Consider the following 13,470-nt stretch of genomic DNA (forward strand, 5'->3'; position numbering starts at 1 on the left):
GAGAATTGTCAGAGTTTCCAATCATAATTAAAAACTTAGAAGAATCGTAAACTCGAACTTTACCTCTTTCAAAAGTGACAGACAAATTACTTGACTCCATTTTTGACACTGACAATAAATTTTTTCTTAAATCAGGCACATAAAAAACATTTTTAATTGTACATGTAGTTGACTTTTTTCCAACATAACATTGAGTTTCTATGTTACCTATACCTACCGCTTGGAGAGAGATACCATTTTTGGCAGCAGAAATCAATTTTGGTTGTTTTAAATCTATATACTGAGAAAAGTAAATTTTATTATTAACTAAATGATCTGAGCATCCAGAATCTACAATAAATTCTACCCAGTCATCAGAATCTTCAGATCTTCCGAAAAATGCAACATTATCTTGATTACTACTATTACCATACATATAATATGAATTTCTTTGTTCTCTTCCTCGACCGTTAAATCTTCCTCGACAATTGAATCTTCCACGACCATTAAATCTTCCTTGACCATTAAAACTTCCTTGACTGTTATAATTTCCTTGACCGTCATATCTTCCTTGACTGTTATAATTTCCTCTACTATTGTAATTTCCTCGAACATATCCTCGATTATCATAACTTCCTCTATTATTATAATTACCTCTTCCTGCAAAATTACCTCTTACTCCTCTTTTTCCGCAATTAAAAACACTCTGTCTATTCTCATTCTCCTGTGACGAATTCTTTCTCTTCTCTTCTTCTCCTAATAATCTATCCATTACCATATTTATTTTCAAATCTCCAATCGTTTCTAAAGCTGTTACTATTGGCTCATATGATTTTGGCATCGACAATAATATATAATTTACCTGTTCTTCTTCCGAAATTCCTCCTCCTGCCTCTTTTAATGAAGTACAAATTTCTTGTATTTTTGTAAAATGATGTTTTAAAGGCTCTGTTTCTATATATTTAATTTCATTTAATTGTCTTCGTAAAAATAGTTTACTTCTTGTACTTTTTTCTTTAAAATTTTGTTCTAAATTTCTAAACATTTGGTAGGCCGAATCTTTTCTTACATATTCTAAATGGCTATCCGCTACAGCTGCTATTATTAGAGCTTGGGCTCGTGCCTCTAGATTTTTTTGTGTAGCTATTTCTTTTTTATAAAACTCCTCATTTTCTATCGCTTCAATACAGTTATTTTCACGTAAAATACTTTTGATTCGGAAGGCCCACGTGTTAAAAGATTCTCCGGAAAATTGCACCACATTATATTTTAAAATATTACATTCTTTGTTTGCCGACATCTTGTGTAATTTTTCTAAAATTCAAATAAATTTATTACATACTATACCGTACGCATCTGGCGCAGTGGAAGCGTGCTATTGGCTTTGTAGATCTGAATGCCTCAATTAATTAAAGTTCCTTTATATTAAATCATTTTATTTCTCTTCTATTTCTATCAGCTACATTTTAACGTCTTACAAATTTAAACCATTTTTCACAACAACAATGTCACTCTATGAGATAACCATAAACAATATAATATAATAGAATATAACCTTTAAATGTGGTGGCTGTCCACTAACTTACTTATACTCAACACTTAGTTTTGTATTAGGTAAATGTTATGAAAATATGTGACGAATCTATATACGCATTCAAGTTTGTGAAGACGTTTCAGTGAAGGAATAAGGACAAGAAAAAATTGATTTTAACTAGCCTAACTGACTAATGCATTTAACAATCATTTTAACCTTGCTGGCTTTATTTTGGACATGTGAGTTGTCTGGACTAGCTTTAGAGTAAACTATCACACAGTGTGACAATTGTTTAAGATGAATATATTGAATATTTAAATAAATATTTAGGAACAAATTGAGTTAGCCCCAAAATAAGTTCGGAACTTGTGTTATGGGATACTCGACGATATTATATTCTATATAGATAAACATCCAAGACCCAGGTCAATCTGAAAAAGATCATTTTCCATGTTAGGTCAGGTTAACATGGAAAATGATCTTTTTTCAGATTGATTTGGTGATCGAACTCGGGACCTCCAGTGTAGCAGTCCGGTATGATGACCATTAGGCCAGGGAGGTCGTCACAGATACTAGCGACCTTGACAACATTAAGCAAGCACTCTGGCATATCAAAGAATCGATGGCTTGATGTCGTCAAGAATGAGAGTCGGTGTTGTGAAAGACAAAGACCGTGTCAATTGGAAGAGACATACTAAAAAGTAGTCCCTGGGCTCCAACGCTCTATTACGGCGGAAGCAACTAGGAAAACGTGCATTCGCGTCGGGGTGTGTCTGAGTTCGGCGTCAGTGTGGAGCTGGCATTTAAAAAAACACTACGTGTTTATGCACAGTGGCGCCATCTCTACTTTATAAGCGCCACTGATTATCAGACTTTTGACCGATTCCTACGGGAATCGCGTACTTTGGGAATAAAATTTGCCCAGCCGTTTGAGCCGGAAGAAGTAACAAACATACAAAGTTTCGCCTTTGTAATATTAGTGGAATGTGTGGACTAAAAAAGTAAGTCATGTGCGTTCCATTTTGCGACTCTAATGCCAACTCCACACTGTCGCCGAACTCACACACACGCCGACGCGGTTGCGTGAACATTGCGTAGTTAGTATGAGTGCTTTTATTTATAGCAATGAAAGCCAGTAATGTATACCGAATCCGCCAAAGATTGGCAAACTGTGCGACGACAGAGTGGAGACGACAGACGACATTCCTTGGCAAAGGAATATATACTAAGGAACCCTCGATACACGAGAAGAACTATTAATACCTAATTGACTGTTTTTTATACATTACAGCAACAATATCAGCAACAAAACACTTGCAATGTTTTGAGTGCAGTGGGGGAGGACCACTCGATAAATTTGTTTTATATAGAGACACCTGCGAAGGTGGTTCTTTCTATTCAAATTATCCAAAACAAATCAACTGTGATCATGCTTGTATGAAATATATTGCACGAACGATTAGTAAGAATTTCATAACTTTTTTTACATGTTGCATTTAATAGAAAACTGTAATACCATCTAATAAAATCCTGTTTTTAGTTTAGCTTTTTGTTGACAAAAGGAGCAGTTACAAGTTTAATGTCTGTATGTCTGTCCGTGGCATCGGTTAAATCGGTTTCAGCCGTTGCTGATTTTGTTCTAGTTTTTTTTTTTTATTATTTGGAAGATAATTTAATCGAGATTGTTCTTATCTATGTTTGGAAAAATTCAAGTTCAGCCGTTTGGAGTAAGGAGACGAGCTGATAGATATCAGCTATTTTCCAGCAATTAGGAAGATACTAACAACACAGGAGTAGATATATCTTAATAAAATAAAGTAGTTTCTTTTGAATAATAGCGAAAACTAAAAAGAATACAGGAGAGGATTAAGCTAAACAAAATAATATTATAATAACTTTCAATTATACAAAACTAGCTGCGCCCCGAGCTTCGCTCCCGTGAGAATTTCGGGATAAAAAGTACCTTGTGTTATTCCAAGTTATTTTCTACCCGTGTACCAAAATTCTATCAATCAACCAAAATACCAAAATCAACTACATTGGTGGCGTTCCGTTTTGTTTCAGGTTCAAACACCATTATATACAAGCGAGGCTGTGAGAACAACAAGACGAAGGTCGCCGGTTGTATGCAAGAATTTTTTAACTTTAATGATACGATTATAATGTGCTATTGTTTTGAAGAACTATGCAACATAGCCGGCTTGTTGAACGGTCCTAAAGCATTAGCAGGATTCGTCTTCAGTATTATTGCTATTTTGGCCAATTAAAGTTGTTATCACTACTCTGAAATACTTTATAGGCAAGTTTTTCTTCTTCTCCATTGTCATTTCATTACTTGGTCGTTTGCAGACGCTTTCAGGTTTAAGAAAGGCTATGTTGTAGTTAATTAAATTAATTTGAAATAATATTTTACATTTAATTTCTTGTCGTTCAGACGAGCGTTATTTTGACGTCATTACAGATTGATGAATGACGAACAAATGTACGCTTAAAAATTTTTGAATTTTATCTGCAGACCTACCATCAACTTTCACAGAACGGTTACAATGCAACTCAGTTCAATTTAGGAACCTAAAATTAATCACATTCATACTTAAAATTAACTCGATGGTACGAATTTGCATTGCAAAGGCAAGTAGTCGTATACACAGCAGTGCACTGAATTGTGCTCCAATCTGCAGATTCCAAAAGGCGGCCTGCCTGACTTCAATCCTTTTTGGAAATCCTGTTGTTTCCTATCAGATGTTACGGCTATTTGCATCTTCCGGCATTCACATAACGCCTTTCAGATACTACAATTGCTTCGTTCAAAATTGACTCTTATTTGGATGCTGGCGTCCATGGACTGTGATGTTTGCTTACCATCAGTTCAACCTGCATGCTCGGCAGGAGAATTGTCCTCTGTTATTGTCCTCTATACCTAGTAAGATATGGAAAAAAGCAACCTGTCAATTTGACCATGAAAATAAAAACTAATTTTCTATCATTATGGAAAAATATATCTGTCATTTTTATGTTTATATCAAGGTCTTTATATATATATTATAATAAAATTCCGTGATTCAGTGTGGTTAAATAATAAGCCCGTGGAAACAAAAAGTGAAATGATATTATATGTACGTTTCTATTCATTATTTTTATATAAAACTTATATGAAAACCACGGTAGACTTAACGCTCCGGTATTAGAACAATAAAGGAATCTCTCACGTTCCAACCAGGTTTTATGGGACAGGGTGACCAATACAAGTACACTACTTTTGTTTGCGAATATCACAATTCATCCCGTTAAGACAATAGTTATACGCCATAGTCCTTCAAACCATAGTTCTTCTTGAAACGGAGGTGGCCGAGTGGTTAAAACCGTCCGCCTGTGATCTCAGGTTCGAATCTTACTCGTGTCACATGTGTCTGTTATACCAATCTGATTCATGTATAGTAGTTGTCGTATACCACCACTTGGTTCTGATGAAGGAGGATATCGTGAGGAAATCTGCACAATGGTGCACAGTTCAGTTGTACTAGATGCGGTTCCTAGTCGAAGCCCAGGGTCCGCCATTCCTACTTTTTCGTCTCCACTTCGCACGGTCGTTGGCATCCCTAGTTGTCAGACCATTGGCACGCATATCATCCTTGACGACATCAAGCCAGCACTTCTTGGGTTTACCCATTCCGCCAGGACCTTAAAGCAATTTGCCGGTCTACATAAGACGTGACATATCGTCCCTAACCTCACCAGTTAATCTTCTTCTTTTAGTCTCCCTCCTCTCTGTATACCTTCAAAGAGCTGAAGTGATTGTAAGTCAACCCGAGTCAATCTCTACTAGCCGCTACCTTCAAACTACCTTTAACTTAATTATTTTTATGAGTAATATATTTTTTTTATAGTCTTTAGTTATGATTCAATTTATATTTTTAGTTCAATGATATGAAAAATTGAACTCAAATTTTTCGAGCAGCCGTACAAGTACAGAAAGAGCGGGAAAGAAGACCACGATATAATAAAGTGCTCGACAATGCATTTAACAATAATTTTCCTGGTGTTCGCAGTATTATGGACGTGTAAGTGATTTCCTATTTTATAATAGCTGTTGCCCGCGGCTTAGCCCACGTGAATTTTCCGGAATAAAAAGTACCCTATCTCCTTTTCCATACTTCAAACTACAAAAAAAAATTCAAGAAGATTGGTTAAGTAGTTAGATAGTTGGATAGTACGGCAAAGGTCTTGTGCACAACGACGAGTTTCCGGCGTTACTTCTCAGTGGAGGATATTCCGAAAAGCTACGCATTTTGTACATTAGAAATTTTAGAGGCCAGCAGACCTACCATCACTTTATGAACCTAAAATGAATCGTATTCATAGAAAACATTAAGTCGATGGTACGAATTTGCGATGCAGTTCAGTTTAGGTCGTAAAGTGGATCGCGTTAAGAAATGATGGTAAACCCCCGGAGATCGAATAACAATCACAAAATTCAGCAGTAAAGCAGAGGTAGATTATTATGATAAAGTATATATATATATATATATATATATATATAACAATCAATATAGCTGTTTTCCGCATCTTTAATTATTTATTCCAAATTTTATTATAATCAACCCCGTAGTTAAAGCCACCGCAACAAATGTGACGTAACAAACAGACAGACTTTCGCATTTTATAATATTAGTTTGGAATGATTTATGTGACATGAAAATGCAGGTGTGTTTCGTGATCTTGATGATTTTTTATTTGCGGAATTAATGATTCTGTTTTGGGAAATTTCAGCTACAAGCACCACAATTGCCACAAATTGCTATGAATGTGAGACCGTGTTACCAAAAGTTAATGTAAAAAGACCGGATTCGTGCGAAGGCGGGCAATTTAAGAAATATATGCCAAGGAAAGTCCGTTGTGAACATGCATGTCTTAAGGTGGCTGATGAACATCCATGTGAGAATTATATAATGATCATTTTAATAAGTTTCTTGCAAAAATTATATTTCTGACACGTGCTTTTATTGTTGTCAGAAAGATCTTTTTGCATTTTACTGTTTCCCTCGTCGGAAGCCGAACCTGCACAATCAAATCATGAATATAATAACAAGGCTTTAATGTCCAAACTAAGCGTGTATGTGTTACCGATAAACCCGATTTCAGGGTAAACTAATTTTGCCTGGGACAAACTATTTTTTTTCTACTTGCGATAGGATAAACTGGTTTAGCCTAGGCTATACTAGTTCGTCCTATCGCATGTAGGAAAAATTACTTTATCCTAGGCCGAACTAGTTTATACTGATAGAAATACGAGTACATACACTCTCAGGATAAACTCGACCTCGGTGGCGCGGTGGTAAAGTGCTCGCCTCTGAACCGAGCGGTCCCGGGTTCGATCCTCGGTCGGGTAGGGAAAATGATCTTTTTCTGATTGGCCCGGGTCTTGGATGTTTCATCTATATGTGTATTTGTTATAAAATATAGTATCGTTGAGTTAGTATCCCATAACACAAGTCTCGAACTTACTTTGGGGCTAGCTCAATCTGTGTGATTTGTCCCAATATATTTATTTTATTTATTTAAATTGGAATGACCTAGTCTAATTAATTTAGCCTAGTTCAAAAAATCTAAGCTCTGAAATAACATTGAGAACTGCAGCTATGAAATATTCAGTTGTGTCAGCCAAAGATTTTGTGAGATACATCTGCGACAAATACGTTTCACAAACTGATGCAAGTGCAAGATATAAATGATACTCTGCAATTATAAGTGTACTAGATGTTGCCCGGGGCTTCGCTCCCGTGGGAATTTTGAGATAAAGCCTATAGCAATCTTGGATAATGTACCTTTCTAATGGTGAAAGAATTTTAGAAATAGGTTCGGTATTTACGGAGATTACCCGGCTCAAACATACAAACTCACAAACGCTAACCTCTTTATAATATTACTATAGAAGTATAGATTAGCTTAAAGATACTTTATGATTTGTTAGAATGTGATTGTTTGTGTTACCGGTTATCGTTTTAATAAAAAAATATTAATTTCAACGTAATATAAATATTCTAGAACGTTAAGACGTGTGCCAGTTTATCCAGAGAGTATTTCTATTGGAATAAGCTAGTTTGGCCTAGGTTAAGCTGGTTCCTCCTATCGGGTATAGGACGAACTAGTTTAGCTTAGGTTATATAATTTCATCCTATCGCATGTAGGAAGAATGAAATCGGGTTTGGCTGGTAACACATATATCTCGACACTGTCTGAACTATCCGAAATTATATTTTTGCTAATTTATATTTACGCATTGATACGAATGAAGAAAAATATGTCTGACGTGTGTTGGCTATTATCTGTTCCAGCATTCACGGTATATCGTCGAGGATGCGCCACTAAAAAGGAAGCAGACAATATGGTTTGCAAATATAAAAGGAAGCTTTCTGAAGACTTATTAATAACATGCACATGCGACGAAGACCTATGCAACCGAGCGTTGACGTTTAACGCCCCTAAACCTATCCTAAAATTTGTCTCAGTCGTTGTTGCATTTTTTTATATTATGTACATTTATATGTAAGTTTACATTTCCATGGAAGAATATTTTTTTTTCTGTTGAAATAAATAATATATAGACACGAACCGTCTTTAAAATCGGACCGACTGTTAATAGTGTTTCATTATCCTAAACTAAAAATTGGTGTATAGTTATTAGCAAACGCATCGTATTTTATTTCCCAGCGAAAAATACAAAATAGGTTTAACAAATTATGACACAAGTATTACAGTTTTCCGTTACACAATGTAGTAAAATGGAAAATGGTGACGGACAAAATCTGTTTATAAACCAAATTGTTTTATAAAATAATATAATTTCTATTAAAATTCTTTCATCTATTAATTTTTTAAGATATTTTTGTTCATCGCTAAGAAATAAACAAATCGATAAAAATTTGAAGGTACCGCACCTTCAAATCTTTATCGATTTATTTATTTCTAATAGCACCTCAACAAGTTTATAACCCTAGCATGTAAATAATAAACTTCTTACAATAAGTAAATAATTATTACAAGTTTTTTGTTTAGTTTCACTTGTCCCTATGTTCGCTTGTTTGTTTGTAATTGAGACAACGACAACGTTAATTGGTGACGTTATTTATAACGTTACTTATTCCATTCTCGATACCTTTCATACCGTTGTCAGTTGCAATTTTTCGGCAATAAAATTATTTCACGTTACTATATAGTGAATTCGCTAACGTGAACAAGTTTGTAGCCTCTGCAATTAGAACATCACTTTTTTCTGAAGAAAATATTTTGACCATGGAATTAGTACCTAGGTACTCCGTACAACGAAGTACTTATTCGTGGGTCGGGTCGTGAGGTTCCTTCTATTATGGTTGAGCTACGCGATGGCTGACCCATGCGTCAACTCGTGAACGGGTGCTGCCTGAGGGAACTGGTCATCTCGTTTCTCATATATTTTTGTGTAAGTTAATTGTGTTAATCGTGTGTGTACACACAGGATTAACACTGCTTTTGACTATGTATTGTACATTATATACTTTTATATATTATTAGAAAAAATCATTGTAAGAAACAATTGTACTACACAATACTGTTCAAATGAGTTTCTTTCGGCATTTCTTCTCAGCAGTGGTCGTTCCGTAATGCCAGTAGTTTGTAGCTTGTGAGAAATAACTATTTCATATAAAAATTGACGAGAAAAAGTGCCTGTGAAGGTCTGGTTTCAGATAATTGATTTGAGTTTGAATTATGAAATCCATGATTTTGACTTGGGACTCCATTGATAGGCCCCGCGCGCGTAATCTTATACCTGCGGGGCCTTTCAATCTGTGACTTTGACTGTGGTGATTACATCTCATTTGTCATTTTGTCATTTTCATGTTTATAGTGTGTGTTTAATATTATTTCATTCTTTTAATGTGATTTTGTACATATTTAACTTAATTATAGTATAAACAAATATATGAGAAACACGGTACAGATTACTCTGTCTTTGTACACGCCACTAGAATTAGTGTATTGCAGGAATAGCTGCGTTTTTAAAACTATGCGGGACACCTCACGTCCATAGACGTGATGACAGTCAACACTCTTTGTGTCTCATTGCGCGTACTCTAAGGATAAAAGTACCCTATGTGTTATTAACTATCTCAATACCAGATTTCATAGAAATTGATAAAGCCGTTTAAGAAGAAGAAAAAACAAACAAACATACTCACAAAGCCATCATAATATTAGTGGGATGGGGTATAAAACATGCACAAATTGAATTTTTTTTATAATGGTGATGATATATATTGATAGGTATCGACCAAGAAGATGTTATGATAAATTAAACTGAATCGAAGCTAAATAACTTAAAAGACGAACTCAAAACATTATAATTTCATAATGAAATTATTAATTGTAAGTCTATCTAATTATTATTATTATTATTACTATGTTTCTCCTTTTAAAAATTTCACGGCACTAAATCCTGTCCTCTCAAAGGGCAGGACTTAGGCTTGCGTGGGTATAAGGATCCAACACTCAGAGGCCCTTTGGAGAGTTTTAATGTTATGTAGGTTATTATTTTGTTATTAATCAAGTTATATTTTTAGTTCAATGATATGGAATATTGAACTCAAGTTCTTCGAGCAGCCGTACAAGTAGAGAAAGAGCGGGAAAGAAGACCACGATATAATAAAGTGCTCGACAATGCATTTAACAATAATTTTCCTGGTGTTCGCAGTATTATGTACGTGTAAGTGATATTCTATCATATAATATTTTTACGATCTCGATGGCACAGTGGTAAAGTGCTTGCCCCCATACCGAGAGGTCCCGGGTTCGATCCCCGGTCGGGTCATGATGGAAAATGATCTTTTTCTGATTGGCCCGGATCTTTTTCTATATTATATGTATTTCTTATAAAATATAGTACCGTTGAGTTAGTATCCCATAACACAAGTCTCGAACTTACTTTGGGGCTAGCTCAATCTGTGTGATTTGTCCGTATATATTTAAATTTATTTTATTTATTTATTTAATATTGTAGGGCAATCAAAACTCACTAGGTGACGCTGGTATTGATTTATTATATTAGTTTAGAATGATGTGACGTTAAAATGCAGGTGTGTTTTGTGATATTTATTTTGTTTGCAAAATTAATGATTCCGTTTTGTGAAATTTCAGCTACAATTGCCCAAAAAGTAATAAAATATTGCTATGAATGCGAGGCCATGTTACCCAAGATGAGTGCAAGAAGACCAGACACCTGTGAAGGCGGAATGTTCAAGAGCTATATCCCAATGAAAGTCCAATGTGAATATGCATGTCTTAAGGTCGCTGATGAACATCCCTGTAAGAATTTTCTTACAAAAATCACATTTTATTTTTTATTTTATTTAATGAATGAATGAATGAATGAATGAATGAATGAATGAATGAATGAATGAATGAATGAATGAATGAATGAATGAATGAATGAATGAATGAATGAATGAATGAATGAATGAATGAATGAATGAATGAATGAATGAATGAATGAATGAATGATTTGAACAACTCAACGCACACAAGCCTATTAACACATAAGTAACAACAATAAAGAAAAAAAAAACTTAAAAGTAATATTAAGCAGGTGTGCGCCGCAGCAATTCGAAAAGGTCATATTTCTCAGCGAATTTCTTTACCCACGACTGAGATGAGCAAAGTACTGGTTTTCTTTTATTTGAATGGAAGATTATCGGATAATAATGTAATAGCAAAAATAGCAACTAATAGCCATTTACAAATCTTTCATTTATAGAAACTATTGAAAGATTTCCGACACATGCTTTCATTAGTATCCCAGAGATATCTTGTCTGTGCAGTTGACCTTTGAGTGGAAGCCGAACATTGATGAATTTAATAATTTAGCTATTTCTGAAAGAAGAATACTACGTCAACTCGTGTCAGTGTGGAACCAGTGTGAGAACTTACGGTGTACGACGGAGCTACAAAGTGGTGCGTCGTCGCAACGGAGCGCGACGGAGCAATGGGAACGCGCCCAAATATATATACCTTATTATTTATTTACTATTTTATAGGTTACATACGATAAATTTAATTCGAAAATATCATCATCAATCACCAATACATATAATAAAATTGAAGAAAGGTCAAATTTGTACATTGGATATATTTTTTAAATCTTCAAGGAACATATTTAGTTACTGATATAAATGACGAAAATATAGTTTTGGAATTTTTTGCCTGTCTGTCTGTCTGTCTGAACGCGCATCACTCGAAATCTACTGGACCGATTTGCTTGAAATTTGGTATGTAGGTACCTTATATCGGGTTAACATCTTAGATACATTTCATCCCGGTAAATGGTCAGGTTCCCGTAGGAAAATTGAAAAACTAATTATGAATCAAAAATTCCTCGGAATCCCGGGTTAACATCTTACAGATATTTCATCCCGGAAAATGAGGAGGGTCCTGTAGGAAAATTAAAATAACAATCCACGGAGCGGATTTACTTTAAAATTTTGTAAAAAGGTGTAAACAGAATATAAACAAATTGTTTTTATCGATTAAAGTCTGATATAGATATAATGGGCGCAGTATGTATCTATATATCAGTATAAAACTCTTCCGTTACTGAGTGACTGACTGACTGACAGACAAGATACACTCAGACAACATACACCCGAAACTGCTGGGCGGGAAGCTGAAATTTGGCATGTAGGTGAGTGTAGGTGAGCACTAAGAGAGGAGTTTTGGAAATTCTACTCCGAAGGGGGTGAATGGGGTGAAATCTGTAAATATGAAAGAGAAAGTTCTACACCGTTGAAGTTAGTGACTTGAAAATTTGGATTTTGGTTGTTTACAACAAAGTAATGAATACGTGTTTGTGAAAGATTGTATGGGACTTAATACAATTTTCAAGATAAAATTTGCTGAAAATTGACACACTTCTTTTTGTAGTAAATAACAGTAATAGTAAATACAAAAAATGTTTAATTTACGTTTGTGTTTAATAAAAAACCGGGACGTAAAAGGTCATGGAAAATGGGACGGCACGCGTTGCAGAAAGCGGGAGTGGGAGCGGGAAATGGGAAGGAGACACGTAGTGGGAAACAGGACGGTATACATTGCAAAAAACATGATGGCACAATATGTAGGAAACTACTTATACTATTTTACATTACATAGCACACAACAAGTTTGCGGGGCGAGACACGCAGCGGGAAACAGAAAATTGAACTAAAGATGAGAATAAAATGAGAATTTGAATCATATATGTTTACCAGTCTTACAGAGTACGCGATAGAATTACTGAGAATTTTGCTATGAAAATCACGCGGGCGAAGCCTTTACTGACATGCCTTGATACATGACATATTCGATTGTAAGAATAATAATTTCTAACGTGTGTTGCCTATTATCTGTTCCAGCATATACAACATATCGTCGAGGATGCGCCAATAAAATGGAAGCAGAGTACATGGGTTGTAGATACAATAAGAAACCTATGAATCAATCGTTAACAACTTGCACTTGCGAACAGGATTTATGCAACCGAGCGTTAATGTTTAACAGTCCTGTACTAAAATTTGTCTCTGGCGTTGTTGCATTTTTCTATATTATGTAAACATGTAAAGTTTTTTATTACAATTGGGAAGTATTAGTCTAATGATTAACAAAAAAAAAAAAAATGTATTTGAATTTACATTCAATCTGTAACTATAAAACTAATTATAATAATATCATGGAAATACATACAGTACAGTTTCATAGTCGTATTCCTCATGGCTGAGGGTCGTGGTCATTACGTGGAATTAAACACACAACAATTTTCTCGGCATTAGTAATGAAGTGGTTTGCCATTGCCTTCTCCATTTCACACACAAGTTAATAATCGACCAGTGTGCAGGTTTCCTTACGATGATTTCCTTCACCGGAAGCAAGTGGTGGACGACTAAACATGAGAC

General features: G+C 35.0%; 3 long non-coding RNA genes across 3 annotated transcripts; all 3 read left to right on the plus strand.

The window, feature by feature from the left end:
• The first annotated feature begins 1,583 nt into the window (after positions 1–1,583).
• On the plus strand, positions 1,584–3,809 carry LOC128673072 (uncharacterized). The gene is made up of 3 exons (XR_008405042.1): positions 1,584–1,752; positions 2,805–2,975; positions 3,578–3,809. It is a non-coding gene; the product is annotated as an uncharacterized LOC128673072 (long non-coding RNA).
• Positions 3,810–4,503: 694 nt separating this feature from the next.
• LOC128672964 (uncharacterized) lies at positions 4,504–8,121 on the plus strand. Its single transcript, XR_008405017.1, has 4 exons — positions 4,504–4,629; positions 5,432–5,574; positions 6,284–6,448; positions 7,849–8,121. It is a non-coding gene; the product is annotated as an uncharacterized LOC128672964 (long non-coding RNA).
• Positions 8,122–9,384: 1,263 nt separating this feature from the next.
• On the plus strand, positions 9,385–13,245 carry LOC128672965 (uncharacterized). Its single transcript, XR_008405018.2, has 5 exons — positions 9,385–9,485; positions 9,815–9,916; positions 10,111–10,253; positions 10,685–10,852; positions 12,934–13,245. It is a non-coding gene; the product is annotated as an uncharacterized LOC128672965 (long non-coding RNA).
• Positions 13,246–13,470: the final 225 nt, after the last annotated feature.

The sequence above is a fragment of the Plodia interpunctella genome, chromosome 10, assembly GCF_027563975.2.
Source record: "Plodia interpunctella isolate USDA-ARS_2022_Savannah chromosome 10, ilPloInte3.2, whole genome shotgun sequence".
Lineage (NCBI taxonomy): Eukaryota > Metazoa > Arthropoda > Insecta > Lepidoptera > Pyralidae > Plodia > Plodia interpunctella.